This window comes from Corvus brachyrhynchos, unplaced genomic scaffold (assembly GCF_000691975.1).
Source record: "Corvus brachyrhynchos isolate BGI_N302 unplaced genomic scaffold, ASM69197v1 scaffold80, whole genome shotgun sequence".
In the NCBI taxonomy this organism is placed as follows: domain Eukaryota; kingdom Metazoa; phylum Chordata; class Aves; order Passeriformes; family Corvidae; genus Corvus; species Corvus brachyrhynchos.
In genome coordinates, this window is record NW_008236769.1 from 2,519,143 (window position 1) to 2,541,832 (window position 22,690).

General features: G+C 37.4%; 1 long non-coding RNA gene across 1 annotated transcript; it reads right to left on the reverse strand.

Moving 5' to 3' along the window:
* Nucleotides 1–800: 800 nt before the first annotated feature.
* Nucleotides 801–22,088, reverse strand: LOC108445040. The gene is made up of 3 exons (XR_001859779.1): nt 21,951–22,088; nt 17,087–18,917; nt 801–15,709 (listed from the first exon to the last, which is right to left on the reverse strand). It is a non-coding gene; the product is annotated as an uncharacterized LOC108445040 (long non-coding RNA).
* Between the last annotated feature and the right edge of the window lie 602 nt (nt 22,089–22,690).

A 22,690-nucleotide genomic window follows, 5' to 3' on the forward strand; every position in this document is an offset into this window, starting at 1 on the left:
AAATTCCACAGTGAATCCAGATCAACTTGAATACCCTTGATAAAAATGAATTTGTGCAAACATAGGCATACAATGACATTTAAGGTGGTTTCTAACTGTCAGTCTGGAAAAGTCTGCTATGAGTCCAGGGTCACATCTGCCACCTCCACAAAGATACTGTCAGTAACCCAGGGTGATACTAGATACCTCTGTTAAGGCAGCTGAATCACTTCCAAATGCTACATGCTTGGAACACAGCATCAAAGAACAAATAATAACTCTGCATTATATTTGTGTATAGGAGAATTGTGACAGATCTTATATCAAATGAACATATGCTCTCTAAGGTACCAAAATTTTGAAGAACTCTGGTGAAAGGAAAAGGAGAGACAAATTTTCTCCCCCTTTTTCTACTAACAAGATAGGAAAACCTGCGCAGCCTTGCACTGATGAAACCAGTCACACACTTAAGGAGCCATGAGTGCTTCCACACATATTTTGTTGCCAATTCATATTCTACTTCAATGCAGATTAATTTTTCCATTTATATAACTCTTCTGCTTCATATATATGATCATTTAAGTACTACAACCCAATGCATAAACCTTACTCTGGGCTCTTGCTTGGCTTTTTATTCGTTTCACTACTCACCACTCTTTCTTTCAGAGACTGTCTTTGGGGACTTAGCACTCAAATATGCCTCCTTGTTTAATTTCAGTCCCAGATTACCTGTACTCCACAACTACATGGTATCCTGTCTTTTTAATAGGAGGGATTGAAATTGGCAATAAGTACTCATGCATATGAGGCTATAGACTTATTTACACTAAAATAAGGCATCTCAAAGCAGTTTAAATTTTCCACATGAAGAATTTTTGTGGCTCTCAGATGAGTAGTGTAACACATTGCTTCTCGTGTTTTAAGTTTGGCAAAAACAAGAGTCCTGTTCAAGCAGTTGCCTGTAGATCTTTTGATTTTATTTTCTTTATTACTCACTTCCTTGATCCTGTTGCATGTGATTTTGAAATCAAGGTGAACAGGACAAAGCTTTTAAAATGCAGCTCACCATAGTCTTTAATTTCTTAAGAAATTTCTTTCCCAGACCTCATCCCATGTATTATACAGAGCAAATAGGCTGTGTAGTTTACACTGTATTTTACAGATGAAAAAAACTGAAGAAAACTCAGTAAGAACATAAAATAATACTAATTTAAATTGTATGTCAAGTATAAATTTAATCTTTAAAATGTCTTTCATACATAGGAAATTAGCTTCATAACTTGTTACAGACTCACCTGCTTTTGGGTTACTTTCCTTCCTTATTATTTAGCAACTGATTATGGTTTCTTCTCTCTATTCACTATACTTGCTTTGTGTGGGAGAATGTGTATGTATGTAAAAGGACACACGCTGGTATGTGTGTTTCTGAATTTTCTTATGAAAATAGCACACACATACTACCATTTCTTCCCCCTTCTTGAATCAGTATCTTATTGCTTCACCAGACTAGCAAATTAAAAATAATTTTCAATTTCTTTCACAAATACCTAGTGGCTAAAGATTATTAATGCATTTGTCGGACTGGCATAAATTCAAAAATTGCTCAGTTAGGGAAGAAGAATATAAAGCATTGATTGTTTACAATCAGATTTTGTAGTCTATATTTTCCTCACAGAAGTGAAAGTTTATCGCATTGTAAAACAGTGGTTATAATTTCACCACAACTATTCATCAAAACTGATATTTTGGAGCTGCAAAACATCACTTTCTGAGGCTACAAAGTAAGCAAGCTGTTGGCCCTTCCCTTAATACCCTCCTTTAAAAATAATAGCTGCCAGAAAGTTATGGTTTTATCTCACATATGTGAGAGCACTCCAATAAATCATTTCTGCTTGCAGCAATCATAGATTATGAGGCTTTTATAATCATGAAATAAGCCCAATAGTCCACTGCTGTTCTCAGAAGACTGAGAATCACTCTGTATTATTCTCTTTGTGTGGATGTATGAGCCTCTTGTTTCTCAGGGGCTAGTGTTACATTTAGCTATGCTGCTGGTATGTACCCTGTATACCAGAAATGTTTCCTACAAGTTGGGAAACATTAGGGTGTTTTGTCAATTTCTGATATATTTTCCTATGAAAGAATCAAGTGCACTTCAGGTGCTTTAACTCCCTAAAATCATTCTTTTTGTTCTCCTTTCTTTTTCCCCGGGTACAAGATAATCTTCTACAGAACAGTGTTTTGAAATGCTCTGGCACTGCAAGTAGTACATAAAAGACATTGGAATGAAGTATATGAAGGAGGTTTATCATAATTCTTTCTTGGAACAATTACGGCAATTAGATACACTGATACTTTTGTATCTTCAGAGCCACAATATTTGGAGAGAAATGATTAGAAGGAGTTTCTTACTGGAAATAGATCTAAAACTAAGGTTTTGATGACATTCTTAGCAAAACATTTGTGCTATAAGCAAGATAATGATGACAGATATCAAGGTCAGGGTAATTACCTTCTATATTTGGATTAGTATTACCCTGGGTGTTATATACAAACTATCTACAAACATCAATCTATTGCTGTCCTTCCTCAGGAACAGACTTTTCACTTTTACATTAGGAGCTTTAATGCATGTGCCAGTATAAAAAAATAAAGAAAAAGAAAAAAAGCAGAGCAAAGTTGGCTTTAAAGTTGCAAATATGCAAACTCAGAAATGCAGATTGCAAAGGAGTATTTTATCCAATAGAGTGTTGGGTGGTGAAAACTAGCTAGCATTCAAAAAGGACTTGGTGTGTCAGGTTCTTATTTACATTTCTGATACTCCTGAAATTAATAGATAGTTATTTGCTTTAATCTTTTTATATCAGCCACAAACTGCTTGTATATATTTTATCATAATAATTTTGATAGGAATTGAATTTTATTTCAGTGGCATTCAGTTTCTAATTTTCAAGCCCAAGTTGTTGGATGGTAGCTGGGCTTTAGGGTGATATAAGAGCCTTACATAAACAGTGCTTCAGAACGATACATACATCTTGACTGGACTAAATCAACAGAGATAGTAGTGTGCTGATTCAAAGGCACACATAAATGAAAAATGTTTCAAAGCCAAACTAATGCGATCTTCCGAGCTGTGAGTTAAATTTAATGTTATAACAAAAGACAAGGTCAGTAAAGTAAGCCTTATTCCTTCAGATTCTTTGTTTTAATGCTATTAAATGTCTGGACACAGTAGACTCAGTGCTCCCACCCCCAGCAGATCTCCTTCTGAATTATTTGTCTTTGAAATTACTCATTTTTTCCTCCAGCTGTGTTGCAATGTTCAGCTGAGGCTATAAATAAACAGCTCTTTCAAATGTCATTGGCTAACATCATCCTATGCATTGATCATGGAATAACGCTTCCAAGTTTCTATTGCATTGTGAACTGGATGTTCCTGGTCTAAAATGTGTGTAGCTTGTGGTAATTTGGTATGAACACTCTTGATTTCATCAAGTTTTACAGCTTCTGCATCATCAGTCACAAATTTAAATTTTCTGCCATTTTCATACAGTAAAGTCATGATAAAATGATCCTTAAGCTATTCAGTGAAGGGAAAAAATACTCCTTATCTCAGTAGTGACAACTTGTCTCTCTCTATTTTTCATCCAAATAAGTAGAATGCTGTAAATCCTGTCCAGAAGACACAGACTGGAGGAATTAATCAAAGGTTTGTTTATGAGCTACTTGGAGCAGATTAGATGTTGTGTTGACAACACAATTTACAAATTATCTATCAGTATCAACTGAAGTGTAGCACCTGATCCTGATGTCAAGGAGAGGAGATCTGAGCCCCAACTGAAGAGCTTTAGCCAGTATGGTAACCTCCTAAACAGAACCACTGAGGATAGTCCTAGAAAACTGGTATTGACACCCAAGCATGTGCACTGTCACCCAAACATTTCACCAAGGATGAGGAATGTTCACTGTGAAACTACTGAGCATGAATGTTTAAGTGGGTCAGTTTGCTCAACAGGAGAGTTTATCACTACATAAAGAAAAACACATGACCTGAGACCCTCCGGCTTCTTTTGTGGAGTAGTTGGTGCGAGTGAATAGTTATTACAGATAAACATTTTAGTACACCTTTTATGTTCCAGATTTTGCAAGTATTCTCTGATATATTAAAGAAAAACCCGAAACAACCAAACAACAAGACCACTCAACAAGAAAACACTCCATAAACTTGAGCCAACAATGTGCTCTTGTGGCAAAGGTGGCCAACAGCCACCAAATATATAAAATAAAAATTACTGTGATGGTTATCAGACAGAGGAACAGGTTGCCCAGACTCTTCTTCCTTGGGGACATTTAAAACCTCAACTTTCTTTATAAGAAATGAAACTATAGGCTTTGAAAAGTTTTAAATGCACATTCATCTTACCATATTTGCTGACATACTGTATATGTACACATATATGCATATGTTTCTACAGAAATCCTTAAGATATTTATATATTTTGAGGTACATGGAATTCTTTTTCTGGCAATATACATGAATTATATGTCAGATTTTACTCCATCAGATAAGATCAAGACAGGACTTAATTTTTTCCAAAGTCAAGGCCTGTACTTGAAATGATGACTTGCTAGTTGATGAATATGAATAGAGGCTAGCTTTGCACTGAGTAACAGTGAGATCCAATGGAAAGAAGCAATAACATTCTTAAGGGTCTTGGTCTATAAAAGAAGCAGCAAAACTATGACTGTGTGATTCTCAGTCAGACATCATTAACTGCTGAATAACGGGATCCAGGAACTGCCTTTCTGGAATAAACCCAAGGAAATGAAGCTTGTAAGAAAGATGGAGTCAGACTCTTTAATAAGGACCTGTAATGATAGGACAAGGGATAATGGTTTTAAACTAAAAGAGGGTAGATTCAGATTAGATATGAGGAAGAAATTTTTTAAAATGAGGGTGGAAGTTTGAATTGTGAGAACTATGGACTGATTATGGAGAGAAGACAGGACTACAGACAGCAAGTCAGCATTAGATTCAACAGATTTCTGTGAGTTTACCTGTGAGTGATTTCTGGGTTTACCAAACCCAGCACATTTCTCAGACAGCTTTAAAGACGACAGACTGTATTTTTGCCATCTGAGAGTTTAGTTGACACTAAGTATTGGGTACCTATTAAAGGGTGAGAAAAAAGGTAAAGAATGCCATGAGGATTGGTTTGCTTCATCTTGTAGATATTCCTATACAAACAACGTGAGACTCATTAAAAATAAAAGTGCTTGAGAATTTTGCAGTATTCTGCAAATTGATTCATTCAAGAAGTGCTGTACTTCTTATTGTTTGAACCAATTCATTTGCAGAAGGTGCGGTATTTCTCATTGTTTAAAGTAATTCATTTGCATGGGCTGAATACTCCCATGCTGCAAGATGCTTAAATTGTGAAAAATAAGCCCTTTTTTTCATGTTACTGGCAATGTACTGCAAGCAACAGCATAAAAAATAAGCCATGATGCAAAAGATTTCATTAGATTATTAGATTCTTAGAGATCAATATTAAAAACTCACAGCATCCTTTGTAACAATAGGAGCTTTTCTTTGCAACAGCTAGTTTTAAAATGGAGTGTTGTTGTCCTTCTTATCATTTAGTACCAGATGAGAGTTATAAGAAAAGCACATCCTCTATCCAACAGCTGGGAACCCCAGCTTCATAGATAAGAGAGGTTGTGTTAGTTCTGACAAAAACTGAAATGTCCTGAAAAATTTTCTAGGAATAATGGGATCTATATAGAAATGCAAAGGACAATTTAAGAGATTTGTACAGCCATTAATCTTATGTTTTAAGCTCATCTTCGAAAATGTGTACCTAATTCAGGTTTGCTGTAACTTATGCTTTCTTTTAGATTTCTGAATAATCGTACATAGATACTCTTTGGCATTAGGAAAAAATTAAATTCAGTGATCAAAAACCCAAAAATAATTGGTTTGAGCTGAAGTTTTCAGGCTGGTATGTTGGCATTTTGGATGTTAAATTGAATGTGTGAAACTTAAAGGCAAACCTTTTTAGTAGCACTGAGTGGAAAAGGGCATCTAGTGTACATTTTAAGACCTATTTTCAGCTTATTTTTGGAAGAGAATAACTTACTCTTCCTTTACTGTAATTCATAAAGTTTTAGAGAATAATTGCTAAGCACTGCAACCTATAGTCCTTGAAAAGATAACTACCTAGACTGGGAATGAATATATCCTTACCTGCCACCACCACTTTCCTGTCCTGGCTGAAGGACTCTGAACAATGCCATAAAACATCTTAGCCCCCAGGCCTCTTTGGTCCAACTTCAGCAATGTGTTTTGGCTCTCTCAAAAGGTCGTGAAGAAACACTGATTATAGCTTGGAAACAAGAAGCCTCTGTAAATTTAGATAGTAAATCCTTCACAGATTGTTTCTGAAATTGATCTAATACAGCCCAAGAAAATAAATCATTCCACTTACATACATTTCCTTAATCCTTCTCATTAATTATTAGTACAAAAATAAATGCAGATAAATGCAGTTGACAGTGTGGTTCCTACAGATGATTGCTGAAAATGTTTCTACTCTGAATTTACGAAAAAACAGTTGTTCTGCACACTACCTACTGCAAGGTGTCCCTGAATTACTGTGAGTGCAATGATGGAGCAGCCTTTTGTGACCAATAGTCAGGGTGAATTCACCTTTTATTCTTCAGCCATTAACTTGAAAATCTTGAATAACTCCTGTCTGAGGTCTCGTAGTAATAGAAATTTTCCAGGGGAACAAAATATACAATGTGAAAGGGCAAGTCACTTTTCAAAAGAAGATCATCTTATTTTAACCTAAAACAAAAATGGAAGCTGGATCATGGCTGTGGTCTTCTCCTGACAGCAGTGTGGTGTGAGGATTGCTTGGTGCAGCTATGAGTAAGGAGAGGATGATGTGCACTAAAAAGTAGGAAACTAAAATGTGCATCAGGAAAGTAGCACATTCTCACCCATACAGGTCCCCAGTAAGGGGATCTGTAGAGGAAGGTTATTATGTCACTTTACATTTTGGAAAAAAATGAGGCTTAGAGAAAAGTAGCTAGAGAAAGTCCTGAATTATGACTGCAGCTGCAAATAAACCCAACTGGTTTTCTATTATTGTATAAATCAGTAAGCTTCTAGAATTCATGTGTTAGTAGACAGATGCTGTGAATATGCTGTAAAACACAAAACTAAAGGTTAAGTATTTTCAGATAGCTAAGAAACACGTGAATTGCCTCGATTTTAAAAAATCCTTACATGATTGCTTATTAGGGTTACCACAAAACCTCTATATTAAAGTGTTCCTTCAGTTTTTTAAGGTCTAGTATATCTGAAAGACAGCAGTAACTCATATTTATATTTCTCAACATTTTTATTATAAAAGATTTTTGCTAAGAAAAAGAAGCTTTCCTAAAAAAAGCTATCATCTGTGTTGCTTGTAGCAAATATTTGGAATACAGCGATAAAAAAGTTGTCAAGCTCTGGAATTGCCTTTTCCTTGTCTCTTGAAATTCCATTTGTGTTTAGCCCAAGTATCAACATCCACTTTTTCATCACTACTTCTTTAAGGCAAAATTTAGCATTTCGCAAAGGTGCTGTTTGACTGAATATTTTAAAGGCTTAAACCCAGCCTGTTACCAACATAACAGTAGGTAAAATAATGGGTGTGGTATTTAAAATGCTTAAGAATGAGCAGAATGCACAGGAAATTTTGCTAAGTGACACCATGTGCTACAAGTCACTTTCCGTGGCAGCTGATTGAGTTAATAGCAGTATAATGTCTTCCATGCTTTACATTTGTGTTGCAACGGTTAAGGAGCTGTGGGAAAAACACTGGAGTTGTACCTAATGAGAATTTTTAAAAGTCTTTTTAAATTAGAAAGCTGTTATTTGTTTATAGAAGTCAAGTCCTAGAAGGGTCTAAGAATGCCAAATTTATGGTTGCAAAGTGTCCTTGATGCAGACCTTATTCGTGTGTTATGATATGCAAAGCTATATGCAGAGAACTGCCTCTCTCAGCCCTGTGAGTGCACAGAGGTGGAGCAGACTCAAGATTGTGTGATTGATTACTTGTCTGGCTGCTTCATTTTGCACCACAGATAACTTATTTTTAAATACAGGCTTTCTGTGGTAATTATAATAATTGGAATTAGGTAGTTGCATTTTTATGCATTTATCAAATATTTGAAGATATTTATCATCTGTCTCAGATTTCATAATTTAGGGATGAACTGTAGAGGATGAATGAATTATAAAATCTTTCTTATTTATATTCCTTGTTTCCTCAGCCTTCTTTATTGAAAAATAAAAAGAAGTTAGAAAAAAAAAAGGTCCTGCAGAGATGGTTCCTTATTCCTGGGATGTATTTCAAAAGAGCTCCAGTCAGGGACAAAGGTCCTCCTATGAAGAGCAGCTTGCAGGATAGATGCTTTTGATTGTGCATTTTATAGAGAGGTTATTTCCTCCACAGCACTTCCATAATGGCCTAGCACACTTCAAACGCAATGGCAATATAAGTGAAGAAAATAAATCAAAGGCATTTTGGGAAACTAAATTCTTTGGGTATAAATTTTGCCTTTGGATATTACGAACACATGAATCCAAAATGGATGCCAAAAGAAGTGTGGAGTGAGTATTCACAGGAAGTATTCAACCTTTAAATTACTCACTGCACACAGCAATTAGTTAGCCAACAAACATTTTTAGCCATTACTCACAGTGTAAAATGACCTTTAATAAACTCAAAGGAAGTACAGACTACCCAGTGTGATACATAACTTGTAGGCACGTTCTCCAGAAATAGTCACCAAGTGCACTACAACTCATTACAACCCACTCAACAGAAAAGCAGGTACTTTGTACACTTAGGAATTTGTTCAGTCTGTGTGTAACATAACTTTGCAGATATATTGTGACGAAAATAAAGACGATTTATTAATTATTTCAAAATTCAATTCCAGTTAAAACATCCCCTCTCCATTTTAGTAATACCCATAACTAAGGTTTTTCTCTTCTGCCACTAAACCTATTGAGCTTCATGCACAGCAGTTAGGAAAAGAGAAAACTTCTGGTCTTCATGTCAGGATACGCATTATGCATTTGGAGACAGGGTATTTTTGTTTCCTGCAGGATGTTTAATATTCCTCAGAATAAGGCTGTGTTAGCGTGCTATGTACAACATACGAAACCCCTGACTACTCATGGAAGCTTCATCTGGAAATAATGGCTTGCTTATGGTCCACTCAAAGGAAGAGTAGGTGCTCAAAGCAGAGCAGGTGCTTAAAGATGGGGGGAAGATCATCTGCCTGTCTGAAGGGCTACCCCACGGCTGGCTCTCCCTGGTGCCCTTTCACACAGCCTAAAGCAGTCAGCCATCCAGGGAAATGCTTCGGCTTCAGAAGCTCTGCATCATTTTTACATCATTTGTCAAGTGACTGTTTAAGATTAGATCACCATTTCTAATAAAATGTAATTTTACTCAAGATATTAAAAAGAAGCAGCATATAAGTTACACATTTATATGAAGCGAAGCAAATCACCTACAGCACCTGCAAAAAAATTATTTCCTAATTATTTTTACACAAGAGAAGAACGGGAATGGTTACAAAGAGAGGCTGTTTTGCAAAGGAATCCAAAGTAAATTCATTGCATAATTCAGAATTGTATTAATATTTCTTCCATCTATCTTCTTTGACATCTTGGTATCTTTGATAAAGGATGCAAGAGTTGCAAATATGCCCATACAAATCAAATTGATGTTTAGTTCCCTAAAGCACTAACTAGAAGAGTACTAAAAGAGCCCATTTTACTTTTTTTTTCAGCCCTGGGTCTTTCCATGGTCCTGCTTGCTTTTTCTGTTTCTTCCTCTTCTGTTTAAAGACTTAGCTCTGTGTAACCACTACTAAAGACACAGTGTCCTGAAGGGTTTATATTCTAATTTAAGATAAATTCCAACAAGATTGTAACACGAGGAAAATGAGGAAAGCAAAGGCTAAGGCAAGACACTGTCTAAACACGTTTTACTATCTCTGTGCAGTTTGATGGATACTTTCCCCTCCCCTTCTAAAGAATAAAGGTACACAAAACCAAAATTGAGATATCTTTATTCAGTTTGGTGAATGCAAAAGTAAATCAGCCAGCAGCACAAGAAAAAGAATAGACTCTTTACTCTTCACTCTTTTTCTCATTCTTGTGTTTGAAAATAAAGTTGCAGACAAGTATTATTTTTTCTGCTGTTCAAATTCAGGGTGAGTCAGTGTTCAAGAACTCACAACTCATACACACCAGACTAAATTTCTCTACAGGCCATAAGTTCTTACCAACAGAGACAATAGGTGCTCTTTCTGCTGCATTTGCTCTATTAATTACAGAAATGTTTTCTCTGGGAAAATACCCTCAGCATCATTTTCTGCAGACAGTTTGTGGATCACAAACCGATGACCCACTGTATTCAAGTCTCCTACTTAAAAAGGCTCAGATTTCTCATGTTTTTCTAGAAGATAAACTTAAAAAGGTACCTCAGTTTTCAGTTATTGAACTGTTAAACTCAATTTCTTTCTACCATGCATTGTATTATCTCTGGTCCTTGAACAAGATGCTGGTATTTACAAGCACACAGTATGGTTTTGCTTATGAAGGTCAATCATTCTGAGATACTCAATGATTTTACTATGTAGGGGATCTTATTGATCATACCTTGGGATAATATTTCCATTTTTTGCTTTTTATCTCTTTATTCACTGCATTACATATGCTTTAAAGCCAATTAGAATTAATACCAAAAATGTGAGCAATCTCACTGCTTACCTTCTGTATATAGGTTTTCTTTCACTTTTACAAATAATGATTCATGCAAAGTCACCAAGACAGCTATTGCTTCCATTGTGGAGTTTATTATCTCCAAGATGAGCAGACAAGTCATTAAGCTCCCACAGAAGGATTAGCACACAGAAAGATCACTGCATTGTGATTTTCTGGTTACATGGTTCAATACGATGATGGTTTAAGGAAGGAAAAGCCAATTCCAGCATTGTCATTATAGAACACTGTATGCTGTCAACAGGCAGTTATAAATACTATCTCCTGTAAGAGCTACTTGTCCATAAAGAGGTCTATCACATATCGATGGGATCAGTAATATATGAAAGTAAGTTGTGAAGAAAGGATTTATCTTTCATATTACTTGGGGGTGCTGGTGGATTAGAGGCTGGACATAAGCCAGTAATGTGCGCTCACAGCCCAGAAATCCAAACGTGTTCTGGGCTGCACCAAAAGCAGCATGGCAGCAGGGCAAAAAAGGGGACTCTGCCCCTCTGCTCTGCTCTGGTGAGACCCACTTGCAGTGCTGCATTCAATTTTGGGGTCCTCAGCATAAGAAGGATGTGGACTTCAGTGTGGATTGTGAGGCACTCCAACAGGTTGCCCAGAGAAGCTGTCGATGCTCCATTCTTGGGAGTGTTCAAGGCTGGGTTGGATGGGGCCCTGAGCAAACACGTCTAGCAGGAGGTGTTCCTGCCGATGGCACAGGATTTGGAACTAGATGATCTTGAAGGTCCTTTCCAGCCCAAACCATTCTGCAATTCTTTGAGTACCTAAAAAAATTTTTCCAACTGTATCTTTTAGTCTTAAAGTCCTGTAAGGATGTAAACCTTCTCTTTAATGTTCTTTTCATGCCTGTGTACATTTTCTCGTAACAAACTAATTTTCAAATAACCAGCCAAATTAATCTCTTCTTAAGGATGAAATTCTGGGTACTTTTTTTCCAGCATTAATTCAAAAGACATCTTACACCTTGCACTGATAGGCCCTGTCAGGGATATCGTGTCAAATTTCTGTACATATTACAAACCAGAAATATGATGTTTAGAATTTTCCCACTCTATAATGAGAATAAAAAGGAGGAAATAAAACATCTTCAATCAGGTTTTATGCCTCACTTGGTATATAAGAATTAAAACCTGCTTTTATTCTGCAAGACACGTGGGGTAGGGAGCTTATTTGATTATAGGTTTTCACAATCAGAAAAATCTTTATTATTCAGTGAAGAATGATTTTTTTTCCCAAGTCCAGCAGTGTCCACTACACCCTAGGGCAGCCAGGACATATCTAAGACATCCCAGTGAGGCATGAAAATGGCTGGAAAATTACAGCCTTTTGCAAGGGATAGGATCAGGGTATCACCATTCTCACCTACATCATTATATCACACTGTGACACTTAAAAAGCTGCAAGTGTTTCCAAGAAAATGAGACAAATACTGTTTTTTGTTATAGTTCATATTTTACAAGATCCATGCTTCTGTTATAGGCCACACAGCTCATGTGATTTTGTCCTTACAGACAAACGTTATAGGACAGTTCAATGACTCTGAAACATGAGATTCACACAGAATCAAGGGAAGGGATAAAATAAATACAGTACACTTATTCCTGAGGTCAAGCTAAAATAGGAAGACAGAGTCAGAGACTGGAAAAGGGAGTCTGTTTCAAGACCTCTTGGGGGCTTGGAATATGTGGGGTGGGTCAGGCCTTGCTCTGGTGAGGTAGTTCTCTGCCCCTCCAACACCTCCCAGGCCTCCAGGGACCTTCAAGATCATCTAGTTCCAGCTTCAATGGCTACAGAAATACATCCTTACACATCACTTAGGTTCTTGGATAAGAGAAGTCACTGTTCTAGACTTCTACAAAGAAGTTAGACATGCTGCTGGTTTGTGAAAGAAGTCTTTGATGAGACATTTTTGACCCATCGTAAATTTATTGACTTCCAGAAGAGTGTGCACAGCTAATTCAGTCTGCAGGAAGTAATTTATCAGTTGCTAGCTCACCAGTATCCACTGGCCTAGAATGATGACATTATAATGAAATATTAAAAATTAACAAAGAAAAGTTTTATTTAATAGAAATTTCCACTGCAGTAGGTCAAGATGCATGAATTAATAGTTACTAAGCCCAGAAAGGGCTGTTATGATACCTTTGTAAATAACATGTGCTAGAGAATCAAAATTCTTCCATGCGTTCAGCAACTGTTTTGACTACAGGAGTCCTTTAAAAAAGAATTTATATTGATTTACAGGCCTACATACTGGAGAATCTGCTCTGTCTTTTAGTAACTTTCTGCAGCAGCTAAATGTTTTCACTGCTAAAAAAGCGGGCCAGACTTATTTTTGTCAAAATTCAGCTTGCAACTGTTGGACAATTTTAGGGCCTTTGTCTCCTAGATTAGTGTTGTCTACTATCAAAAGGTCTGCCTCCTGCAGGTACTTCCTTAAGTTACATCTTAAACAACTGAAGAGATGAGCTTGAAACAGCCATTTTGAAGTGAATGACTGATAAACAGAAAGTTTTATGCAAATTTTTGCTCTTGATATTTTTATGTTGTTCAAACTGAAGAAGTTAAACATGTCATCAAATACAGCTGTACTTGGAATCACCAACATTAATTCAAAAGTAAACTGAACTTTGTTTTAACTTTTTCTACTTAATATCTTCTTTCCTTTTTCTATATCAAGCCTGTAACTGTTTCGAAAAAAAAATCAAACTTTATATAGCAATGAATAAGTACTTAATGTCTTAAGTTCATTTTTGTATGCTCATTTAAAATTTTTTACTTTTTCTATTTTCAATAAAATGATGTTTTTATGAGTCATAAGTTTAAGACCATATTATTACAAAGAATAAATTTTATAGGAATATAGGCTGCATTAGATCTTTCAAGTGTTCAACGTTGTGTTTTCCATGAAAAGATACTGATTTTAGAAACATTATGATGTTGGAAATATCTGGAAGGCTTGAGAAAAGGGTATTTTTGTAAAATCTTGTCAGTGGAAAGATGACTAGTATGTGCTAAAAATTAACAGAGGATTATTTAAGGCCTAATTAATTCTTCTGGGCTTTTAAGATATACTGAGCTTTGTAAGTGTTCACCACTAAATATTCTGCAGCAGTGCTTATAGTGTATAATGAATAACACTCAGCAGTGATAGCACAGCATCATCCTTATTCCTTCAGAGCAAGTTCTTCTCAATTCATTCATCATGTCTTTCAGCTTCTTCAAGTTACTCCATAAAATCAGCCACACTCTATATTCAACAAAAAGGTTATCAAAAATAGAAATGCCTTGAATATTAAATTTGTTTGGTAAGTATTACAAGTCTATGAATATGGAGTACATGAGTTTATCATACAGAGTAGAGAAATATCCAAAAGGGACCAAGATCTGTCAAGTCAAATGGAAACCCAAAGTATCTGTCCCCAAGCTAACAGATTCCTTCAGAAATATAGATTCTTGTCTGGGTTTTTCACTTCTGGCATTGAAATAGCCTATATTCTCTAACATTAGTGCTTTCGTTTTGGGAAAGTATTAGGTTTTGAATAAAGCTGTTTAACAAGAATTCTGAAGTTAGTTTTCAGCACCATCATTAACCTGTTTCTGTTTTTTATTACGGACAGCTTGGCTGTCCGGATGTTGTCTAAATTTCTAAAAGAATTGGAGACTAACAGAGTCATGCATTGTGTCCCTTAGGTTTAAAAGCCGTTTGAAAATATAAATATCTTTCTCAAATCAACCGGAATTTTAAAGTAAATGAGACAAATTTCCTCCCTTAGGCATAGATGATAAATACAATAAAAATAGTGGAGAAAATTTCTTACTGAAAGCATATGGCAATGGTGTTGGGAAACAATACAAAATATGTAATTAGTTATACTCTAGAAAAGCAGAGAGTGAATTAAGATAAACTTAAAGCATTTAACTGTCCAAAGACCAAGAAACATAAAAATTAAAGTTAATATAGTTTGTCTCGCAGCTGTAGAGTAGCCCAGTAGTCACTGAAAAAGCTCATTAATTTCCATGCAATTAACTATAATTAATATGACACCCCAGGAGTCTGTGTTCCTGAGAGATAATGTCAGCCCTTGGGTGTGACGTACCCTGTGATGTTATCTCAGCATGGCTCAAATTCCATACTTCTCCTGAGCTAATAAAATTAAAGTTCCTTCAAAAGGCCACTTTGGTAACTTTGGTTATTGACTTTCATTCCCATGGTCCAGAACACTAGAAACACAACGAGTACAAATATTAAAAAAGAACATATAAAACAAACTGATCATAAATTGCTTTAGCAGCAGAGGGAGAAGATGGAGCAGTCAAACCATGAACAGCATATGTCATGCACTAGCAGAGCCCTGAAGAAACATCTGGAAACAAAACAAAACAAAAAAGAGGCTTTGAAGCCAGTTAGCAAAACTATGTGATCTATCACAGTTAATCAAAGACTGAAGCAAGTATCACCTGAAACCACTGCTGTCTTGACTATACCTAATAGTACGCTAACAAAATTCACATCCATGCTGAGAACTTAAGACTCGGAGATAGCGTGCTGCTGAAAATGTCCTTCAGTGCCTTCTGTAAACAAGATTCATTTATGTTGTACCTTACAGATGCAAAGGAAATACAGAAATGGCTGGAGATTGCAAGGGATGAGCTGGATGTTGGTTTGAATACTACAAATAGGGTGAAGGAAAGGGGAGATTGATGCTAGGAAGTGCTAAGATGACAAAGGGAGATTGTCTAGGTGTATTTGACGCAGTACAGCAGGGAATGTGGAAGTTGGCAAAGGAAGCAAGGCATCATGGAAACTATTGCTGTTTCACTGGCAAGCTGCAAACTGGTGTTGGTCTCCCTGGAGCAACAAACCTGTCAAGAAACAGTAAGGGGGGTCATTCAAGAAGTTCAGTAACATTTATATTAGACTGAATCTGAGGTGACCATACTAAGACAGAACCTCAGAAGGAATAAAGTTTGGGCCTCAGATCAACCACTATGGAACTCAGTAACTGGTTCTGCTATGCAGTGATGAAGCTGTGAAACAATGTTTTGTGAACCATGCCCTGGCAGTCAAGTATTTGGTGATGCAAGGATGAGATATTACATTACATCACAGTGATAATGCTTTAAAATTACCTAAACATGGAATCTTTCACACCAGTAATAAAACTGGCTCAAAACAACATGGTTTTAATGACAAATTGCTTTCTCTAAATGCTCATTTCAAAGTCTTCTAGTTCTAAGAATGTAAAAGAATCCCCTCTTTCTGTACATCATCATTTAGAAAGAGTTCAGATTCCAGCTTTAACTTTCAAGCATCTTTAATACATGTGAATCTTGCTCACTGATATATTTGATTGTAATGACATTCTCCTTCAGAGTTTACATGGTTATGTTTCATGTTCTCATCATTAACATATCTCTGCCTTATTGTGTATGGCCCATGCAAAGGATTTCCTCTCTGCCTATAAAACACTCAATTCCAGAAGACTATAAAATAAACCTCTTACGGAGGTTTTTTAACAGTTTTGAAGAAGATATATAGCTGGGAATCACATCATGTTAATGCTGGAGGGGCTCAGTGTATCTGGATTTATTATGATGTTAATTTCATGAATGGCTGTTCAGGTTTAGACATAGGAATCTCTTTTTACTGTAAATTTAATAAGTAAAATAATTATTTATTGTTTAAAAATTCAAAATTGCTACCTACAAAAGGAATTTAGATCAACTTTTTACTAACATAGTCTCTGTTTTCCTCTCACTGTGAAGAAAACATCAAATCCCTGTACCTAGAAATATCATTCTCTGAAGATATTCTTTTTGGTAATAAATGAGGTGACCAGATGTCCCAGTTTTTCTGGCAGAAATGTAGTGTCCCTATTTTCTTTCCTCCTATATGGGTCACTCTATCCCAGGTTTCAAGTCCCTGTCAAACATCAAAGAAATGGCAACTCTGCAAGGAAAATCTGAAAGAAATTTTCCTAAAAGTGGCAGGTTTAGGTTTCCAGTATTTTTAACAGCTTTTCAGCTTCATGGAAATTAAATTTTTTGGAATAAAAACAACAGCAACCCAAAACTACAAAGGAAAGTTTTAAAAAGCAAATTAGATCTCTGCTACAGCCTCCAATGCGTGTCTGCTTACACAGTCTACCAAGAGCATTGTAATGTAATAGTCATTAACTCACAGACCTGTAGCTGGTATATGGAATTACATAATGCTTCTAATGACTGTTTGTTACTTACCTAATTGCTGCAGATTGTGATGGTGAAAAGAAGGTGCTCCCTATTGAAATCTGGAGTTGAACAAGAAGACTGGTCCAGAGCTGCTTTGGAACTCCAGATGAGCAAAGGTGAGGAAGACTTCTGATAGTGGATCATATTAAAGGGGATAATGAGAAAAGACCAACTTGGCCAGGTCTTGTTTGCATTTCTAATATTTGAAAATTTTCCTTCCCATTAAAAGTTAAGATCGTAGTTAAACAACTGTTGTCTCTTGCAATGCGTGCTGGTTTTGGCTGGGGTAGAATTAATGTTGTTCACGGGGGCTGGTATGGGGCTATGTTTTGGATCTATGCTGAACACAGGGCTGATAGCATAGAGACGTTTTTGTTATTGCTGAGCAGCGTTTACAGAGCTAAGGACTTTTCTGCTTCTTATACTGGCCTGTTGGCAAAGGAAGCTGGGAGGAGACACAGCCAGGACAGGGACCCCAACTAACCAAAGGGATATTCTAGACTGTAAGGCCCCAACACTTAAATGCAAAGGGTTTACCGAGGTCCCTGTACTCTGGGTTAAATGCACCAAAGAAATACTGACCAGATATTCTCAAGAGGTCAAAATTACTTTACTGGCAAAATATAGAAAATCAAGGAGCTCTGGCAAAAGATTTAGTACAACATCCAATCAGCATAAAACACTTCTCACAGTATTCATTTAGCCCACTCAACTTAGAAAACTTTAAACCCATTTGATGTTAACTTTACTAAAACATTCCAAAAAAAGGAAATTAGAAGGAGAAGAAAGAGAGAGAGAAAGACAGAAAACATATAGAAACACACACATATAGCCACCAACTCCTAGGTTCCAGCATAGATCAGACGCAAACTCCAACAGAGCATAAGATCAGGACATGTGCTCACCTCATGCTCAGCCTTAAATAGCCAATGGCCTCGGTGGGCCTGCCCCCTAGGTGGGACTTTGGGTCACTCAGCCACTCAGGAGCTGGATTAGCGCTGCCTCTGGTGTGCCAATGATTGACAGCTCTGCCAGAATGGGATATGAGCTCCAGGGATGCTGGGGGGGTCGGTTCACTACCTTGGCAGGGCAAGGCCTGACCTGCCCCCCTGCCACACCCCACAGGCATCCCAAAATATCTTGGGAGGTCAGCCTTTTCAGCCTCTGGCACAGAACATGTGACATCATGCTCAGTATACAAACTGAGAGGAAGAAAGAGGAAGGAGGGGACATCTGGAGTGGCAGCCTATGTCTTCCCAAGTCACCATTACATGAGGAAGGGCCCCACTGGCCTGGGCATGGCTGAACACCTCTCTGCCCATGGAAGCGGTGGATGAATTCCTTGTTTTGCTTTGTTTGCATGTGTGGCTTTTGCTTTCCCTATTAAATTGTCTTCATCTCAACCCATGAGTTTTTTACCTTTTACCCTTCCAGTTCTCTTCCTGATCCTGCTGGCTAGGGAGTATTATGACCTGCCCCTGGAGGCAGGTTAACTGAGGTTCTTGTCAATAATAGATCCTTTTGGGCAGACTAGAGTGAAACTACACTAAATGGCTGGTATGTATAAATATATATATGGCAGGTTTATTTCAGAACAATTTGGTTTCGATGGAAAGGAAGTATGTAGTCAGCTTGGTTATTATCTATAGGAATATAGCAATATAAAAACATAAAAATAACACTTAAGAAAATGTACAAGGAAAAAAAAAGAAAGAGAAGGAAATGATAAGAATAGAAAGATATCACCACTCATGGACTAATCCAGTGATGAGACTTGATTGTTGCAATTTTAGTGTCTGTTGATTGAAATGTTGCCCAGTCTTGATCTGGTTGGGGCAGCCTGAAAACCACAAATTTCGGTGGATTAATATACACTTGGGGTCAGGTGGGAAGGCCTAGGTATTTCCCCTGGCTGGGGTGTAGTTTTACATTGTTTGATGTAAGACTGTAACAAGGATCACCTGCGGTCCTCTGGTGGAAGGCCCCAGAAATGAGTTGGGATGCTTCAGGGGTCTTTGATGGTTTATGACATCTAACACGTGACAGCTGCCTCTCATGTCAGCGTAGCTGAGCCAGTTATGCCCCATCAGAAAGGATGAATAACTTTAGGCCTATGTGTGAATGTCCCAATGCCTTCCCCGAGGGGAGTTTTACACCTGAACCAGCTGTGTAAAGGGAGCCACTGGCATAATAAAGAGCACTATCCCACTTTGCAAGATCTTCTTCTTATTGGCTTCTTCCCTTATCTGGCTCAAAACTCAGCTTGCTGCTAACAAAGGCCAGTTTGTCCTGGTCAGCCTCTGGTGGTGGGTGCGCACCCCCTCTGCACCTGGGCTGTTCTTACACAGGTTTCACCACATCCAGAAACCTTCCTCCTCCCCTTCACTTGGGGGGGGTGTGTGTGCAAGACTGGCCTCAGCAAAGCACCTGCTGCTTTTGCAAATGGGCGATTGTTTGAGTCATTAATCTTTAACATTTCAGTCTCTCACAGGGAGTGAGCCAGCGGCTGCGTGGGACTTCTGGCTGGGGTTAATCTACAGCACCAATAAAAAGCAACTGCAGCTGACATGTTTACAGGAAAAGTGGTTGATTGGAAGCCAGTAAATGTCACTAGAAGGTGAGTGGGAAGTGGCCTATGTAGTAAAAGTTTGTTGGAAATCTACTTCTGAAACACACCAGGGTTGGGAGACTAATACATGTCCATGAGGTGATTACTCAATCATTATTTCTTTCCTGAGTATAACCTATATTATCTGCTTTGACATCCATCCTGATTTTTCAAATTTATTTGGGGTAAGGGCAGATTATAAACTTTTGGAGGGCAAGGGGGTGGGGAGAATATACTCACTTGTGATGGGGAGCATTACTTACATGGATACACACAGTTTTATTTCAATTCTATGGGGATTAAAAGAAGAGCTCAAGACAATGTTTGAAACATTTACCTCTAGCCTTTTAAACTCTGTTCTTTTAAGGGCTAAATTTATATATTCCAGCCCTTGTCCTCACACCACAGTGCACTGCTCAAGGAGCACTTCTAGAAGCAGAAGCTGAATGTCCTATTTCAATTATTAACACAGTTTTAGGAATATTAGGGCCTCCTTTTTTCTAGTGTTAAATAAAATTTGAATGTAGAGACATTAATTTTACATGAGCATGTTTTTATGTCATGACCACAGAAAGCCTTTTTGCTGAGGCAATGGGTCAAAGCAAAAATCAGTATCTGATTTGTTTGTTTGCTTGTCTCTTCAACACAGTTCATTCATCTTCTATAAAATAAAATAACTGTTTCATGAAGAAGTAGTATGCTGATAAAAAAGAAATCTTCGAAAGGTAAGATTGATGTATGTTATATCTGAGAGATAAACACTCAAAGAGGATTCAAACACAAGGCTGTCTGACTGCATCTTGACGGCCCACCAGCTGTCAAGGATGAAGAATATCAGCCTCTACCACTGAAGAGGAGGTGGCACTTCGCATCCTCTCCCCACTTCCCTCATAACCAGGTATAGCCTTGTGGCTGAGTGGCTCCGTAATGCTCTGGAGCTGGGTGAACTGGGAAGAAAGGGTAAAATTTACCCCTTGGTTTTGAGTGTCATGGTTTTCCCTCAGGGATATGTACAAAAACAATGAGAGAGATCCTTTGTTCCTTTCCATAGGGATTCCTGCATTCCAAACTAAATGCTAGTGGCTGGTACATGCCTTCACCTCTGTCTGTCAGGCAAGTTGTTTATTTTTAAGGTTTTCAGAATTACAGATTGTAGCCCAGTCCAAGGAACCATTTTTCCCTAAAAACAAAAGATGTTTCAGAAAGTAATAATTTTAACTGAATTTGTCTCTCACATCAATAACATGCTAGGGTGACTTCTCTAGCATAAATGAGTCACTTTAAGCTTTGTCCAGGACCAAGCACCCATTTGTGCTTACACTTATTTATAATACTAAATGGATCCCTTTTTTAAGCTGTTTCTAGGACAGCACAATATTTTCAGGAAGAAAAGAGTGCCAGGTTCTTGTTCTACCTCTTGAAAACTAATCAAAGTCTCTTTCTCTGTTGCCACAGCCCCTGGCACTCACAATATGCTTCCACAGTTGGGCAGTTGTAGAGACAAAACCACTGTCTGGTGAGTGAACCATGGCTGTCTCACAATTTACCTGCCCTTCTCCATCTGTCTCCACTCACCAGCTGTGCTTGAGCCCTTCAGGCAGGGACAGAAGAATTGGATGCACATAAAGTATCTCTTCAGTGTGACCAATGTGAATAATTGTGTTTGGGTTCTCTAGGAGACAGGGAAGGAAGACAGATTCACTGTTAAACTAACCCCCATCAAGAGGGAAAGAGCATGGAAAGAGCAGAAACGATGCTTGTATCCAGAAGAAGTTAGAGAGTCCAAACTCTGTGTCCGTCCTTGGCTCCTGCAAAACTGTATCAGGAGCCAAAGGGGTCTGACAATTACAATTCCCTCTTACGGGTTTCTGTCAAGCTCTGTAGAACTGTATTTCAGTATCTTTGGCGCTGACAGACTGAAAAACACTAGGACTGTTATTTATTACCTCAGCTACCAAATGGGTTTGAATGCACATTTCCTTCATCATGTCTTCCTTCTAACCTCAAATATGGAGCTGCTGCAAAGCTCAGTACATTTAAGATGACTATGGATAGTGAGGACGGGTAAGATTTGTCCCAGGTGATCACATTTGTTTTACAAAAACAAGTTTATTGTACTTGGCATAGCAATAAGAAAGCCAGGCTAGCTGGCCAGTCAGCCCTAAGAAACAGTGAACAGCATCTGTTTAAGTCTCTGAAGTAACACAATTCATGCATGGCATTAGGTTATGTTGCATCATTTAACACAACATAAACCTCACTTACCTTCTCCTCCCTTTGCCACTTTCTTCCAGTTTATTCTCACTCCAACTGGCTGCAAAAATGCATAACTGTCTTTGCTGCTTTAAAATTCCTGGGTTTTCCCCTCTAACTTCTTCAGCTAATGTAATTTTTTTTGTATACTGCCTTTCTGGGAACCACTGAACTCACATCCAAGAAGTGTTATCTCTCCCTTATGCATCTCATCATAAGACTTCTTTGTGGGTTTTTTTTGACTGAAGTCCTATACAAAACTAAATTGTACTGTTATGTCTGAGACATTCTCATACAGGAAAAGGCACAAATCATACTTAACGAAATTTAATGAAAGATTGCCATCAGGTGTCTAAATGTCTCACTTGCCTGTTTAGTTGAGTTATGGCAAACAATAGTAGCCAGAAACTTAACATATGTAACAATTCAACAGTTTTTTATTATCTGGACCTGTTTTGTGCAAGGTCTATTGAACTAATTTACAATAATGGGATTGAAAACATCCTAATTCAAATATAAAATAGATAGAAATATTTCTTATTTTCCTTGTTTCAGAATGATTGCTTCATTTAGAAATATTAATAATCTGATAACTGAGTCTCTTCATTATAACATAATGCTCAATTGCATAGGGAGCTATTCTTTATTTGGTAGGTTACACTGCAGGGTATCATGGGGAGAGATGTATTAGCCTGTATTCAGAGTTTATATAAAAAAATGAAACTGCAGAATAATAGAATTGCATCTTTTAT